Source organism: Protopterus annectens, chromosome 1.part1 (genome assembly GCF_019279795.1).
Source record: "Protopterus annectens isolate FY-2018-M chromosome 1.part1, PAN1.0, whole genome shotgun sequence".
Lineage (NCBI taxonomy): Eukaryota > Metazoa > Chordata > Ceratodontiformes > Protopteridae > Protopterus > Protopterus annectens.
In genome coordinates, this window is record NC_056726.1 from 411,029,901 (window position 1) to 411,046,089 (window position 16,189).

Sequence of the window (16,189 nt, forward strand, 5' to 3'; positions counted from 1 at the left end):
AGTAATATGAGACTGATACTAACATATAGCAACAACATAGGGGGAATGTGTGACATAATAAAACAGAACTGGAATGTTCTGTTAACAGATGATAGAATAGGTAAGGTGATGGAGAGAGACCACTATTTGGATTTAGAAGGAACAAAACCCAATTTGGCTTTGTCAAGGGCAGATCCTGCCTCTTGAACTTGGTCGACTTTTTCGAAACAGTCACTAAGGCCATTGATGAGGGTAAGGCAGTTCACACAGCCTACCTTGACCTAGCAAAAGCGTTCAACACAATACCCCACTCAGGCATCATAGAAAAGCTCACCAGCTTAGATGTAAACCCATATGTCACAAGATGGGTTGCAAACTGGCTCAAGGACAGAACACACAGGGTTAGAGTTGCTGGTGCCATGTCAGACTCTAAGCCGGTCACGAGCGGTGTCCCACAGGGCTCAGTCCTGGGCCCCCTCTTGTTCGGCATTTATTTTTCTGAAGTGCAGGCAAACATAAGGGGATTGTGGCTGACAAAATTTGCAGATGACTGCAAACTGGGCACCATAATTGACACTCCATCAGACACAGACATCCTCCAGAAAGGTCTTATAGAAATGGATAACTGGTGCCAGAGCCATGGCCTTAAGCTAAATGCCAAAAAATGATTAGTCATACCCTTTGGGAAAAACAAGGTAACCCCTAATTACCACATAGGTGGTAATCCATTAAACACGGAAGAAGTTATCAGGGACCTGGGGACCCAAGTTGACAGTAACCTCTCTTTTGACACTCACATTGCCAAAGTGGTTAGGAAGACCTTCTACATTGCCCACCTGATCATGAAGGGATTCACATCCAGATCAGGAGAGGTCATTGTACCCCTGTACTCTTCACTTATCAGACCAATGATTGAGTACAACGCCCCATTCGGAATGTACCTTACCCGACACCTGCAGCAGTTGGAAATACCCCAAAAGTTCCTCACCAAAAGGATAAAGGGGCTCAAACATATGTCATACGATGCCCAACTGAAGAAACTCCAGCTCTATTCAGTCACATACCATCTGCTCAGAGGTGATCTGTGCCTGACATACAAGGCCATGTCCAACCCGGAATTAATGGACATGCTCCACCTCAAAAAATCCAAATCCACCAGAGCCACGAGAGCAAGAGACTTAAACCTCAACACGGATATAAATAGGACGTGCTGGAGGGACAGATTCATCACCCAGAGACTCCCTACACTATGGAACAGAATCCCAGTCCATGTGAGGCAGAGCCCCTCACTGACTCTGTTCAAGAGAAATCTTGACGAGTGGATGGGAGATCGTAGGTTTACCCCGGGAATCATCTCTGTATCACTGCTGGACAGAAGCACAGCAAACTAATGGGTATAGTATTCTCATCCTAAGGGGTGGTGAAAGCCACACACACTCTGGCTAGGCTTATAAATGCCCTAGGGCAGATAGCCTAGTATGAACCTATGAACCTATGAACCTATTTATTATGTCACGAAGGGAAGACACATAAAAGCAGGAACAGGAGTATCATTACAGAGCATACAGGTACATGAAAATGTAGAAGCTGCAAAGCATGTGAATATGTTAAGGAAGCAGAATCATATAGACATGCTATATCAGGGAAGCAGTATGTTTTGATTTGTATGCATATTATAAGACAAAGAATGTTGTTTATTTGGCAGCCTGCCAGGACTGCAACTCATTTTATGTAGGAAAAACTAACTGCATGTTGAAAAATAGAATTCTGAAGCATTTGTCATCAATTAGGCTAAGACATGAACATAATGGACTTTTCCAGCATATTTCTAAGCTTGAGAATCATAAGTTTAAATTTATTGGAAATTAGGAAGACCTTCTACATTGCCCACCTGATCATGAAGGGATTCACATCCAGATCAGGAGAGGTCATTGTACCCCTGTACTCTTCACTTATCAGACCAATGATTGAGTACAACGCCCCATTCGGAATGTACCTTACCCGACACCTGCAGCAGTTGGAAATACCCCAAAAGTTCCTCACCAAAAGGATAAAGGGGCTCAAACATATGTCATACGATGCCCAACTGAAGAAACTCCAGCTCTATTCAGTCGCATACCATCTGCTCAGAGGTGATCTGTGCCTGACATACAAGGCCATGTCCAACCCGGAATTAATGGACATGCTCCACCTCAAAAAATCCAAATCCACCAGAGCCACGAGAGCAAGAGACTTAAACCTCAACACGGATATAAATAGGACGTGCTGGAGGGACAGATTCATCACCCAGAGACTCCCTACACTATGGAACAGAATCCCAGTCCATGTGAGGCAGAGCCCCTCACTGACTCTGTTCAAGAGAAATCTTGACGAGTGGATGGGAGATCGTAGGTTTACCCGGGAATCATCTCTGTATCACTGCTGGACAGAAGCACAGCAAACTAATGGGTATAGTATTCTCATCCTAAGGGGTGGTGAAAGCCACACACACTCTGGCTAGGCTTATAAATGCCCTAGGGCAGATAGCCTAGTATGAACCTATGAACCTATGAACCTATTTATTATGTCACGAAGGGAAGACACATAAAAGCAGGAACAGGAGTATCATTACAGAGCATACAGGTACATGAAAATGTAGAAGCTGCAAAGCATGTGAATATGTTAAGGAAGCAGAATCATATAGACATGCTATATCAGGGAAGCAGTATGTTTTGATTTGTATGCATATTATAAGACAAAGAATGTTGTTTATTTGTCAGCCTGCCAGGACTGCAACTCATTTTATGTAGGAAAAACTAACTGCATGTTGAAAAATAGAATTCTGAAGCATTTGTCATCAATTAGGCTAAGACATGAACATAATGGACTTTTCCAGCATATTTCTAAGCTTGAGAATCATAAGTTTAAATTTATTGTTATACAATGTATAAATAAGAACTAAAGGGGAGGTGATTTAGTTAACGAGACAGAACTAAATGAGACAAAATGGATAATTGAACTAGCAGCACATAAAACCCCAGGTTTAAATGGGGTTATACCTTTAAAACCTGTATTGAAAAAGAGGAGTGTGCAGTGCGGATTAGTAGTCAAAGAGCTATAAAAACTGCAGTGTTACTTGAGCATATTATCCGAAGAAGGGCTTGTCCTGAAAACGCTCATTTTATGTGTTTTTAATTGTTTTAAATAAGAATTTTGTAGCTGTTCAGTGTGGTGGCTACTGCCTGTTTTCTTCTTCTTCTAGCTTACTTATTGTGGGCAGATAGCCTTTGGTGGAGTATCTACAGTTGTTTTTGGTTTATGTCTGCATAATACATATACATATCATACACACACACACAGCTACATTTACATATGCATCCCTGTTAATTACAGAAATATGTGTTTGGATGTCTGTATTGTCCTACACACTGAAATAGTGGTAACTCTGCCCTATCACACATCCATACTGTTGCTCAAAGGACCCAAACTAATGGTGCAACAGTACATAATCCAATTAACTACAGACCCTTGTGCCTGCTGGATGTCACCACAGAGAGAGAGACATAGATGAGCAGGTGGTGTAATGTATAATGTTGTCAATGCAAGCATGGACAGGGCACATTATTCTTTCCCACATGTTTGCCCATCTAACTGCAAGCAGCCACATATGGCCATACTGGTAAATGTACACACATAGTTAGGATAATAACAGTTACTCCACTGCTAGGATACTAGATGCAGACAACAGTACAAAGCATTATCTCTCTGCAGATAACAGATGCTGTTCAACACAAGCCTAGTTTATGTAATGCACAAGTACTGCATCTACAATCATATATACAACACACTCATCCTGTGGCACATGCAATAAGTACTGTGATCTATAGTGAATCAAACTAGATAGATAGGGGTTCTCATCTTACTGCAGGCTACTTGGTGCACGTGTCCATTTTTATACCCTTGCAAAGCAACTGCCCATGCCTTCATGGGTTACCACAGAGACTCTATGAGTGCTCACAAATTGCAGGCATCAGCAAAGCTTGTTAGCCACAGTCAGTCAGTCATCGTGTATATTGTGGTTCAATGTATTCCAAGCAGTAGAGGACCCAGGACTGTGCCCTGTTGAGCACTGCTGCTGACAGATCAGCTATTGGAGGTGGATGTGCCTATGTTGCGTATGTGTGCCAGCAGTGGGCCACTCCAATGAGCTAATTAGTGACCCTTACAATGATAGTATCGTGGATGCCGAAGTGGGTGCTTTGTAAATGTTGTCTGAGTGGGGGATATAGTCAGACAGCTTGGCTGAGTCTAGGGGGTTGTATGCTCTGATGTAACTTAACCCATGTCCATGGTCACTGCCTCAGAAATGTCCACCACCTGTAACAGTCATGATCCCCCTGTCACACATCCAAACTGTATACAGTCAACTGTGTGTACAACACACATATGTGTGCTGATCAGCTCCATGATGACCACCCCCACAGCCATATAGATATGGATACTCAGACAAAGAGGTGTATAGTTATGTCAGTCAGTGGATGCACCACCTCTTTGCAAGGATGTAACAGTTGCCGTTGTCCACTCAGCTGATGTGCACCCAGTAGTGTCGACATGATTGCAAGGGTGTCCCAATAGTGCTAGTAATCATTGTCAGATCACATGTGGGATGCAGCCTAGAATGTTAGCATGTGTGATAGATGCTGTGAATCTTCCAATGAGAGGCCATTTACAAACTGCTCTGTAAATATAGAAGTTATGGGACTGATTGTAGGAATGTCATATACCACATGGGGTGGGGACAAGGGAGTGTAGTTGACACAGACAATGTGGGTGTACAGGTCAGGTATGAGTCCATACCCATCATATATGGCATCATGACTTATGAGTTCGACAATCTGGGCCTATCCTATGAGGTCACATATGAAACTACACTGTGCATTGTGGTTCTGCTTTGCATGGGTGGCTACTTTTGTCACTTACTGTGTCTACTCAACATCACAACAACAATATGTGCTTCTTTTAGCTGAGGAGGTAGTGCCTCCATATAAGGGGGGCACCCTCATCCCAACTGTCACATAGCACTCTTCACCTGTTACTGTACAACTTGCTAATGGCAGCTGTCCACCAATCAGGTTTGCTGAGTTATGATGAACCTGTGCCCCTTCTATCATGTACAGCTGAGTTCATGCCATTGTAATGCTGCTGACATAATGCATGGGTGTAGAGCTCTGCATACTTGCCTGTCCCATCTGAAGAGGGGGTGCAGTCGCTCTATGTCAACCATCCCATAGGAGGTAATAAATGGCTGTCTTGACATACATGACTGTTATTGTCTGCAAAGAGGAGGGATACGTGCCAGTAGTTCTAAGGAGACTGATCTGCGGCCAGATCCCACCAGGGAGGATCTCACAGTAGGGTGGTTGTACTGGTGACCCATATTGGTAAACACATGATGCACTATGTTGGTTTCCCATTTGGGGGTGTCAAGGCACTGCTACAGCCCATTTTAGGTAAGGACCTGGACCATCCTTTGGGCAAGTGAGCTGCAGCATGACTAAGCAACACAGTGTGCACATATTACACTTCCCTAACGTGTTTGTCTCTGCTCTGTACAGACACCTTGCATGACTCTGTTCCTGCAACATGCTGGAAGTAACTGCAACAATTACTTGCATGGAGGACAACTAGCAGGTAGTGCCATGTGGTTTCCTCAGATCTCTGAGTCATGTCACCTGAAATGCCATGATAGGAGTTAGTATGGATATGATCACTGACACTGTCATACAGCTAGCAACACTGGACCAGACACTGTTATGTTTGCTCAAGGCCAGATCATGCCTCCCGGCTGTAACTGGAAGAGCCCATTGACTGTTACACTATCCAATGGACGTCGGACATATGTCTCACTCCACCAACCCATGGCCTGACAAGGTGTATGACAATACAAGGCCAGCAGGCCTTGCTGGAAACTGTGTATGTCATGTACAAAGTGTTATGTCAGTTGGTGGATAGGGAAGTGTATGACAGTCATACTCTAGGAATATAGCAGTGGGATACCTGCATTGCAATGATGCCAGTCACCAGTGGGGTTCACCATCCTCCATTATTGGTGTACCCCATCTACCTATTCCCTCTCTGCAGTCATAGCCAGTGCCAGTGACCTCTGACTGAGTACATTAGCAGGTGATTGTGACAGCTTCCAATATGCAAACTCCCACACAGAACCAACAGGTATCCAGGATAGCCTAAGACACAGACAGTTGTACTTTGAGACACTGACAAAGACTAATTGCCAATGACTGCACAATACTATCCTGTGGGACATCATCCACCCCTGCAAAATATTGTAGTGTCCGCACACCATACACAGTTGAGCCATTACACATAGAGTTATGGACACAGAGAGTAATGTAGCCTTTGACACTCACTGGTCAGTTAAATATAGAGATACTTTGACTGTTGTACACCCCACACTGACAAGTTTGGGATGTAAATCCCAGACTGTCACTGCTATACTGAATATGGCAGTCATCACAGCTATCATTATGTGCAATGACACCCTTGCTATGTCACTACACAGGCATATTGTACAAATGTAGCAGCCACACACATTCCATGGTACACCAATACACAGCATAGATAACATGTCCTATGCAGTCCGTGTCATGACCGTACATTTGTAGTCTGTCTCCTAAATGCTTTGGAAGGAATGTGTATGGCTCCATACAGGGAGGTGTTGGATCCCACTGTGTACCTTCTGCATATCCATGACAGGACTAATACATGTCACACTTGTTCTACATGCCTACAACATCGCTGTGGTATACATAGTACATGCTGGAGTGACAGGTATATAACACAGACAGTACACATCATGTCCAGGTTACACATTGAGATGCAGGGCATGACAATCATAGCTGGTGTCGGGAAACTATCTTACTGGACACAGGATACTTGTAGATGGGTCATCACCATCACCACAGCTTGTAGATGTTTGAGTTCCCAAAACCCTGGTGACACATATCAAGGGTAGCAGACCTGTTCACGGATTAGGGCTGCATGAGTATGCTGAATGCTGCCATTGTCCTTGTTAGCCTGTTATACACATATGAACCTATGGAGCCATGCATTTATAGTGTTGTATCTTGCTAAATACATATTTCTGCTGTGTTGACATGCCATCCTGTGCTGCTGCATTACCAATGTGTATCCATAGATTATCCCAACAGACCCCTGAATTAGAAACATAAACAGGTCCGTGACACACCTGCCATCATGTAAGTATACAGCCATTACAACATCATACAACATAAGGTACAGAAACGTATGTGGTGTAGTCATGATGAATGCCAGCATACAGTATCTGTTGTTAACCACTACAAGTAGCATGGCAAAACAACACTGCATTAAACAAGTACATGCTAACTAATGTGGTGACCTTATGTATCAGACACATAGCTTTATTTCCCTGCATTGATGGCGAGGATTTCAGGGATGTGGCACAGGTGTCATCACTTGCACAGAGTGTTGTGTGGGGGTGCAGGAGGCCTAGCTGACCCAAATGGTTGACAGCATGTGTGTGAGTCAGGAAGGGAAGCAGGTAAGATGGACCTTGGAAAGCTGTCATGTGTATCTGTAGGTGACCTGTATTTGACAGTGATGTGTGAGTGTGTGCATGCCCACAGTCAAGCTCAGTGCTAGCCCTACATGTGTGTATGTTGGACAGCATTAGACAATACATGGCAGAGTTGATACTCCACTGTCTTCAGTCCCAAACAACGGAAATTGGCTCTGCCAGGAGTTGCATTGGTACCTCCATGCCCAAGGTCAGAAGCGGTGCTAGTACCTGATGGTGACTGCTGTCTGCTGGGACCCTGTCCCCCACGGGAACACCCAGGTCCACAAGCCCATGGCCTGCCACAATGTGGTGTGGACAGCACACTCTCCTCTGTAGTGCTGGATGTGCTACCACTATGGGAGCATCATTATGCATGTCTACGTGGACTCTCAGCAGATGGGGTTGCTGACCTATGTCCACGAGACACAAAACTACTATCAGCAAAATACAACAAAAAAAAAACAGAGCCACAGCAATGTACCTGCAATGAACTTTACTGGTGTATCTGGTACCTCAGCTATTGCCTTCAAGGAATAATTTACACACCACAAAGGCAGTGAATTTATATAAAACAATTAACACATCCAAAGTGAATTACCCAATCACAGTGTTCCAAAACTATGTCCATGAGTCCAAAGCTCAACTCCAACCACACATCCCAGCACAGACAATGTGTGGTCAAAGATAGACACTGTCTCAGCCCACCTTCTGTCCACTACATCAGTCAACTGATTCAGGGGATCCCCAATGTAGTGGAGGCAGTCATGGATGTCAGACTGTGCTGCATCCATAATCCTAAGCATATGTCTGGTGTTCCATTCAGAACATGGATGTGCCTCCATGATGGCCTGAAACATGAGCCGAGTGACCTATGATGTGACACCTGCAACAAGTGGTGGATAGACAGCAGGCCTCATACAAGCACCCCTGTCAATCCACCTGTGTGTGACCTCACCAGCTCTCTGGCTATGGTCAGTGTCTACACTCACTGGATCCATAGTTGCAACACTTTCCTGTTCAATGTCCCCACCCTCTGACTGTCCAGTATCTGTGGCCTCAATGGACTGGGTATGTGTGGGCATCCTAACTGTGTGCAGTTATAATGGGGGCAGAAGATGATGTCTACCTCTGGAACAGATTCAGCCCCCAGTACCCCCACATGTGCTCACTGTGGCCACCATCATTATCAGAGTCCGAAGAGACACTGGTATCAGGTTGTGTAGGGGACAGAGACCAATTCCTCTGGTCACCTGTGATAAGAGGGAAAAAAGCAGTACATGAATACCTGCTCTATCATGTATGAAAAATCCACCAATACTCATAATAACAAAGACCCACAACTGCGTAAGTGGTCAAAATTTTCCTCTCCACTTTCATCTGAAATAGACTTCCTCAGAACAAAATGCCCATTCATCTCAAGACCTTCCTAACAATCAGTTCAAGTAAATCAAGTAAAACATGGCCAGTACAATTTTCCTTTTAATTAAGTAATATGACACTATACTTTGTAAATTGTCACATAAAAACCAAGTACACCTATCTTAACAAATATATTGAAATACACGTTTCACTACCTAATTTAATGTCCTATCAACCTTTTGTGTTTTAAAAGGCATTTTAGAGTAAATGTCTCATTTAAACCAAGAGGCATATCTTTTCTTAACTGTCACTGTCAAAGTATTTTTATTTGTTTGACTACCCTCCCCTGATTACCCCTTTAAGATCCTTATGCACCTGTTCCAGAATGGAAAATAAAAACATTATTCCCTGCTTACACAAGACATTATGTTTAAATATGGCATTATTCTGGCCCTTAACTTTAATAGAATATAAATATTCCTTAACAAAACAGTGTCATGCTTATCTGGAGCAGGACCTCAGCCTTGGCCACTACCTGACAGATCTGTGAAAAGTTGAGGGTGAGGTGATGTCAGTACCAATACATGTTGCAGCACAACAAGGTAATACATTCATATATCTCACATTTACAGTACCTACTGTGTTACTTACTGTATTGGTCACATTCTGAGTATGAGAGTACAACTGAGGAAAAACCCTCCCTCTCAAAGAACTAAGACCTAACACCCATGTAAAAGCATGTACACCCTGACACACTGACTGCTACAGTATTACAATGCTGATCATAGTAAGCCTACCTGTGTGCTCTACTGCTGTGGAAACTGTGGCACCCACCTCCATGATGTATGGTGTGATGGATGCCAGGGAGCTGTTATGTGTGCTTAAGTTTGCCAGAAATTCCTCAGTAGCCATGAGTGGTTATTATGCTGCAGGCCCTCTACCTGTGATGGCACGATCCCTGACTACATCTGCTGCCCTTCGACGTGCAGCATTGATAATGCCTGTTACATGGTGTTGAACCTGCTCATATGTCCTGCCCTGATGGCCCATGCCATTCACATCATGGACAAGGTCTGTCCACAATGCAGCCAGCTGTTCCCTGCTTTGTCTCCCCCTGGACAGTAGGATGTGATGATGCTGCCATAGACCTTCAAGTATAATTTCATTTTCTGCATCAGGGAAGGGTGCATGGCATATATGATACATGATTCCTGAAAGACAAAAAGGGGACCACATTACAGGATCACATACATGGAAATATACTATGTAGAGATACAGCAAGGACATCATGGCTGGCACTATCCACTGCTTGCTCACGCAAGTCATACTTCACAGTGTTCAAGCATACTAAGTGTGTGGATACAACTGAGATAGTAGCAATAGTCAGGTATTGCTGTGTGTGCCATGACAGATACTGCTGTATGATCATACACCCAACACTTGGGTCTACTGTGGTGTGTCCCCTACAGGTAACTCCCTGATAATACATCAAAGGAACAGTCCCACCCAATTAGCAGTGTGCTATTACAACCACTATAAAGGGAGAGTCCAATGAGACCAGTGTGCCACAATGACAATAGACAATGCACCCTTCATGTATAGTACATCCTATGTAGATGTAAGACAGCAGGAGATCAATGACATGTCATTATCACAGGTCTATGACAGGCTTAATTCTGTATTCCCTATTTCCCATACATCTACTCACCCATCTGTATCCTGTTGTACACAAAATCAGTTACATACCTGAGGGAGTGAAGTACTCCTCTGTTGATATGTGGTGATCGTAAAGTTTTCACAAAGGCTTGCTCTTTGTGAGGAAAGCCTCATACAGACTGGTTCCCCATAGCCAGCTACTTGCCTTTTAAACATGCTTCTCATCAGCAGGTGATTGCCTCTAAACCAATATGTGGGTCAGAAATGCTAATTGCAGCTAACACAGCTGATTTGCACTATCATCAGCCAATGACAAGCAACCACTGTACAATATATAAGGCCTTTATGTAGGTTAGAGCCCCTTTCTGATATGTTGCGCTGGACATTACTGGGTTGAGGAGACTACATCATTGCAGATGGTAGTCTGTAGCAGAAACCTTACCATAGAGATGTGTGTGCTACATTCTGCAGCTGCTGCTGCTGATAATAGACATAGGCAGAGAGTGTGATCACTTTGGAAGACTACAACCTGTAGGAGTAGATGTGAGAGCTGTGTCAGCCTTGTTGTAGAGGCAGAGCCAGAGTGAGGTGACCCTTTCCACTCCAAATAAGGCATGTGTTTAAGGTAAGTATGTTAGGCAACAGTATCATTAACAGAGTACTAGGCAACATGTTTGGTGAGTCCTTGGATAAGATCGGGTATAAATATAAGAATATGTCCACCATTTGGGCAATTGCCAGGCCACGTGTTCCAGTCTGGTAGCAATTTACAGCATGTATGAGGGCAGGGCTTGTTACCACCAGGGACTTCCAATGTGTATGTTAGCTGTGCAGGTGTGATAATCTGCACAGTGACTTTGTAAGGAGTTTGCAGTGCACTCTAATATTAGTGGCCCTCATTTGCAGCATGTGCATTGAGATTTTGTGTGAATGCATATTAATGCATGACGTAACACATTATGCACATATTACTTCATTATAGGGATATTTGAAGTGTGTTCCTACCTGCAGACCTATGACCTCCATCAGTGAAAAGCAGACATGTCATTTGAAATACATTGTGTGGATAAAGAGTGCATGACTCAATTATTAATTTCTGCCTTCACAATATTGCAAATTCATACACACCACTGGATTGAACCCAGGACTGTGTGTGGCAAAATGTAGTATTTGCAAGGTAATTAACAGACTGCGCTACTGAGTTGCTGCTGTAGCAGGTGTATTTGCAAGATATATGTACACACATACAGGCTGTGACATACATTTTCTATATCCACCAGTATGTGCGTGGCTTTATATGGATGTATGTGTGCACCAGGGTCCCAGCTGAACATGTATTATGCCATTAATGCCTTAACAGGTGTCTTTCTACATGTTGTTGCTGAAGGGTACATTTACCTGCTATCACAGGCCTCACTTGCATCCATTATTGTGTCTTTGGCTTTCTAGTGGTGTATTATTGGACTAGAGTCCAAGGTACACTCCCATTTTTAATCTTTTTACTTTGATCACATTTTAATCAAGTTTGTGCAATGCAGTGTGGTGCACAGCTCCACTGAAATATGCTTAATGATTGTAACTGACAATTACTATGTTTTCTTTAAATCACCTGTTTTAAGTAAAAGTTGTGTGGCCTGGCAAGTTAATGCAGTGGTTTGCAGGTCAGATGGTCTTGTGTTCGAAATATGGGACAGGTGTTTATTTTGTAAGTGTGTATTACAAGTTTGAAAACACTTATAGTGAATACAGCTTTATTTAGCTGAGCTTTGTGAAGCTGCATGACACAGCTTGCAGCAATGCATTAAAAAATACAAAGAAAATAAAAATGGAGAGCTAGGAAAGTGGTGAAATGGGGTAGAAGCAGGGGGAAAACACACTGAAAAGCAGATAGGGATGTGCAGGAAAGTGTAGGAAAGAACCATAGCTATTAATTTCTTGTACAGCAACAACTATGCACTTTGACAGAATTTGTACATGACTTTGAACTCCCAGCCGAAGACAGAGAAGTGAAGACAACATAACTGCATTGTCAAGCCAATTGGACCAAATTACTTGTGTCCAGTGGACAGATATGCAAAATACAGAGCTATGTATGGGATGATATTTTTTTGGACAGATGCCCATTATTTTTTGAGGTGAGAGTGGAATGTTGGGGAAGGGACATAGGTATGTGTGGGGGAGGTAATTTGGGTAGGTGAGGATGCATTTGCAGACATACGAGACAGCAGACAGAGGCAGTGTGTGACACATGAGTGGGTGAACCCCTTGGATAGGGAGAGTGTTGTGGAATCCAAGTCCCATGTGCCTCCAGATGGCAGCACCATGACTCACATCCCCACCCATGGGACTGTCAGCACTGCACCTTCTCTGCTCCAAAGGTGGCAGTGCTGGAGGCTGGGCATCAAGGTGAGGCTGCCTCACCAGGTCAGCCAGCATGCCCTCAATCCAATTCAGGTGTCAGTCAAACCTATGGTAGACTATTCTGCACACCAAGAACAGCAGCTTATCCTGGGTGATGAAATCCCCTCCACCACCACTCCCGGAAGTGGGAAGGCCCCATCCCATGGGGCAGTACTACCCAATGTCACAGGTATTGCAGGGGCAGCAGAGGGTTTACCGCTGGTTTTGGTCTCAGACCTGCTAGGAACCAGTGCCATGGCCAGTTGAATAAAGGTAGGGGGATCAGCCGGAACCAGCCTACCTTGACGTGCTGTGGTGAATGAGGTATAGCAATAAGTTGTTAGTAATAACCAAACCATTGTTAGTATTAACAGAATGGAACATCATTTTAATTCATACAAATACATATTAGTGTATAGTATGTGTAACACAACAGTAAATAACATAACAGTCAGTATGGTAAGAGCATGCCAGTAAGAAGTAAACCACAATGGCAACAAAATAGTTTAACAAAGTATGGTAATAGTGAATCATAAAAACACATAACAATATTACATCACAATTTGCAAAAATATAGTTAGTTTAACAACATATGTTAATATTAAATCATAATAATAAATAACAATAACAAATGAATGAAGACAAGAGGAGGGGAGAGTGATAGAAACAATCCCTTACTGACAGTGCAGACTATATCCCAGAAAACATTGCTACTAAACACTCTACAGGTGTGTATTGGCAGTTCTGAGTACAGTGACTACAATTCTCCTATAGCTGATATAGCATGTACATACCTCTACGCTGTTAGCATTGTTCAGTATGGGCCAAGCAATAACAAATGCATGTACAATACTACAGAGAACACTTTCACATAATGTGGACTTCTATAACTACCAAGGTGTTCTGTAAGCAGATTTGGTAATACATCACATTCCAGGTGATCATTTTTCTGGTAATCCTGTGACAGATGGATTAGGCAGTTATAATTACATTACGTGAAATCATGACACTTGAGAGACATGTTTGTGTACAGTACATAATCTAGACATCTGTCATGCCTTCGTCAGAGGCATGGGAATAGACCCCAATACTGTGACTGCAGGGGATATCTGCAAAAAAATTAACTTTATTGGTATTGCTGATAACTGTCTGTGAAATGTTAGCACAGTCATATCTGCTCATAACATGGACTGCCTCAAACATATACCATATACAATTTGTTCCTGGAGTGGGAGAAAAACAGAGCATTATGTGACTGAATTCATTTTGCATTCTAAAACTACTACAGTGCTATACTTGACAGCAGTGACAGTAGAAAACACATGCATGGCATACAGCCGTGCTGCATATATTGAAACAAATCTCTTTAGGAATGAACTTTTCTGATTAACACTTTATTAGTATTGCTAAGTGTCTGTGAAATGTAACCACAATCATATCTGTTCATAACATGGGCTTCTTCGTCCATATACTTTTGTTCCTGTAGTGGGAGTAAAAGACAGCATTATATGACTGAATTAATTTTGCATTCCAGAACTATTACAGTGGTATACTTGACTGCAGTGACAGTAGAACACACATGCATGGAATACATCCATAATGTATTTATTAAATCAGATTTCTGTAGGAATCAACAATGCTGCTTAACACTTTATTGGCATTGCTGATAAATGTCTGTGAAGTCCACACAATATCTGCCCATAGACTGGGCTACCTCAGCCATATACCTTTATTACCTGAAGTAGGAAGAATAAAGAGCATTATGTGACTGATAACAGCCTGGAGACAACCTTGGACCATACTATGAGTTAAACAATACAGCTTGCAGGCCATTAGTTTTGCATTCTACAGCTATTACACTTTAGTGTAGCAGCCTTACCATAGACAAGTATTGTATACAGCTCTACTGCAATGGTTATGACAATACAATCTTGCTGTACACCATTTTGCTTACTGTCACTGGTATTGTTTATTGTTTATTTAAATGCAGTTGTTATTGCTCATTTATTGCACTACAGCTCTACTTCCAAATTTATTGCACTACAGTTCTACTTGCCCATTTATTGCACTGCAGTTTTATGTTGTATATTTTATTGCAGTAAATGCTTTACTCTTTCTTGCTTATTGCACTGCAGTTAGCATAATAAATCTGTACATGCCACACTCATGGCTCAACCTGGCCAGGTACCTGGCATGGGACTCAACACTGAGCCTTCTCAGCTGCAGCTGTTGGGAGAGAAGCACAGCATTATGCATACCAATTTTACAGACATTCAGCTTGCATGTTGATAAAACAGAGGAAAACATACTTACATATTTGTGGGGCATTCCCAGCTCTTGCTTCTTGGACCCTGGTATCCAAGATTCCCCTCTTTCTTTTCTTCAGCTCATCATAATGGTGATGACACTGCTTACCTGTGTGAGGGATACTAGTAACACTGGTGAGTTCCCTGTCCAACTGGTCCCAGGCCTCCGCCTTATACTCTGAGCCCTGGAAGCCACCCTGCAACAGCCTGTGTACATGATTTTTTTACCAGGAGCCCAACAAAGACCCTAGACTCCTGAACACCCCATCTCTGTGCCAGAAAACACACACCTTCATCTGAACTACCTGCCATATCACTAGTTGATCAGACTCCAAAGACTGTTGCAGAATTCCTGCCTATTGTGCCTAATATAGGCTGTTTTCCTACCCTTACACATCACTGAGCAATATTCAAAAAAATGCCATGTTGCTTAGCATTGCACAAACCAGCCAAGTGCAGGTGAGCAGTGTGAAAACATGCACAGCCAAGGTTTTACCTCAACTTAGCACCATGCAAACAAAAGTAGCCATTAGCATGTTTAATCAGTGTTCAGCACAGTGAAGCAGTGCCCTATTTCACAAATTTATTTTTAAAATTAAAAGGATATAATACATTAAATTATAGACATCTTATCACTGCTACAGACTTGAACCCAGGACCTACAAAACAGGCTGTATTTCTACCTATTTAGCTACTTGTCTATTACAAAACTAGTATACCTTCACATATACTACTGGGCTACCTGTTAGTGTTGCTAAGTACCATGGCATGGTGCACAAACATGCTTAAATCGACCCAGACATAAATAATTAATTACATCCAGCTTCTATTTTTAGATGTCTAGCAAATGTAGGCTATGTGCCGCTTTGCTCGGTGGCATTCACGGCAGCTT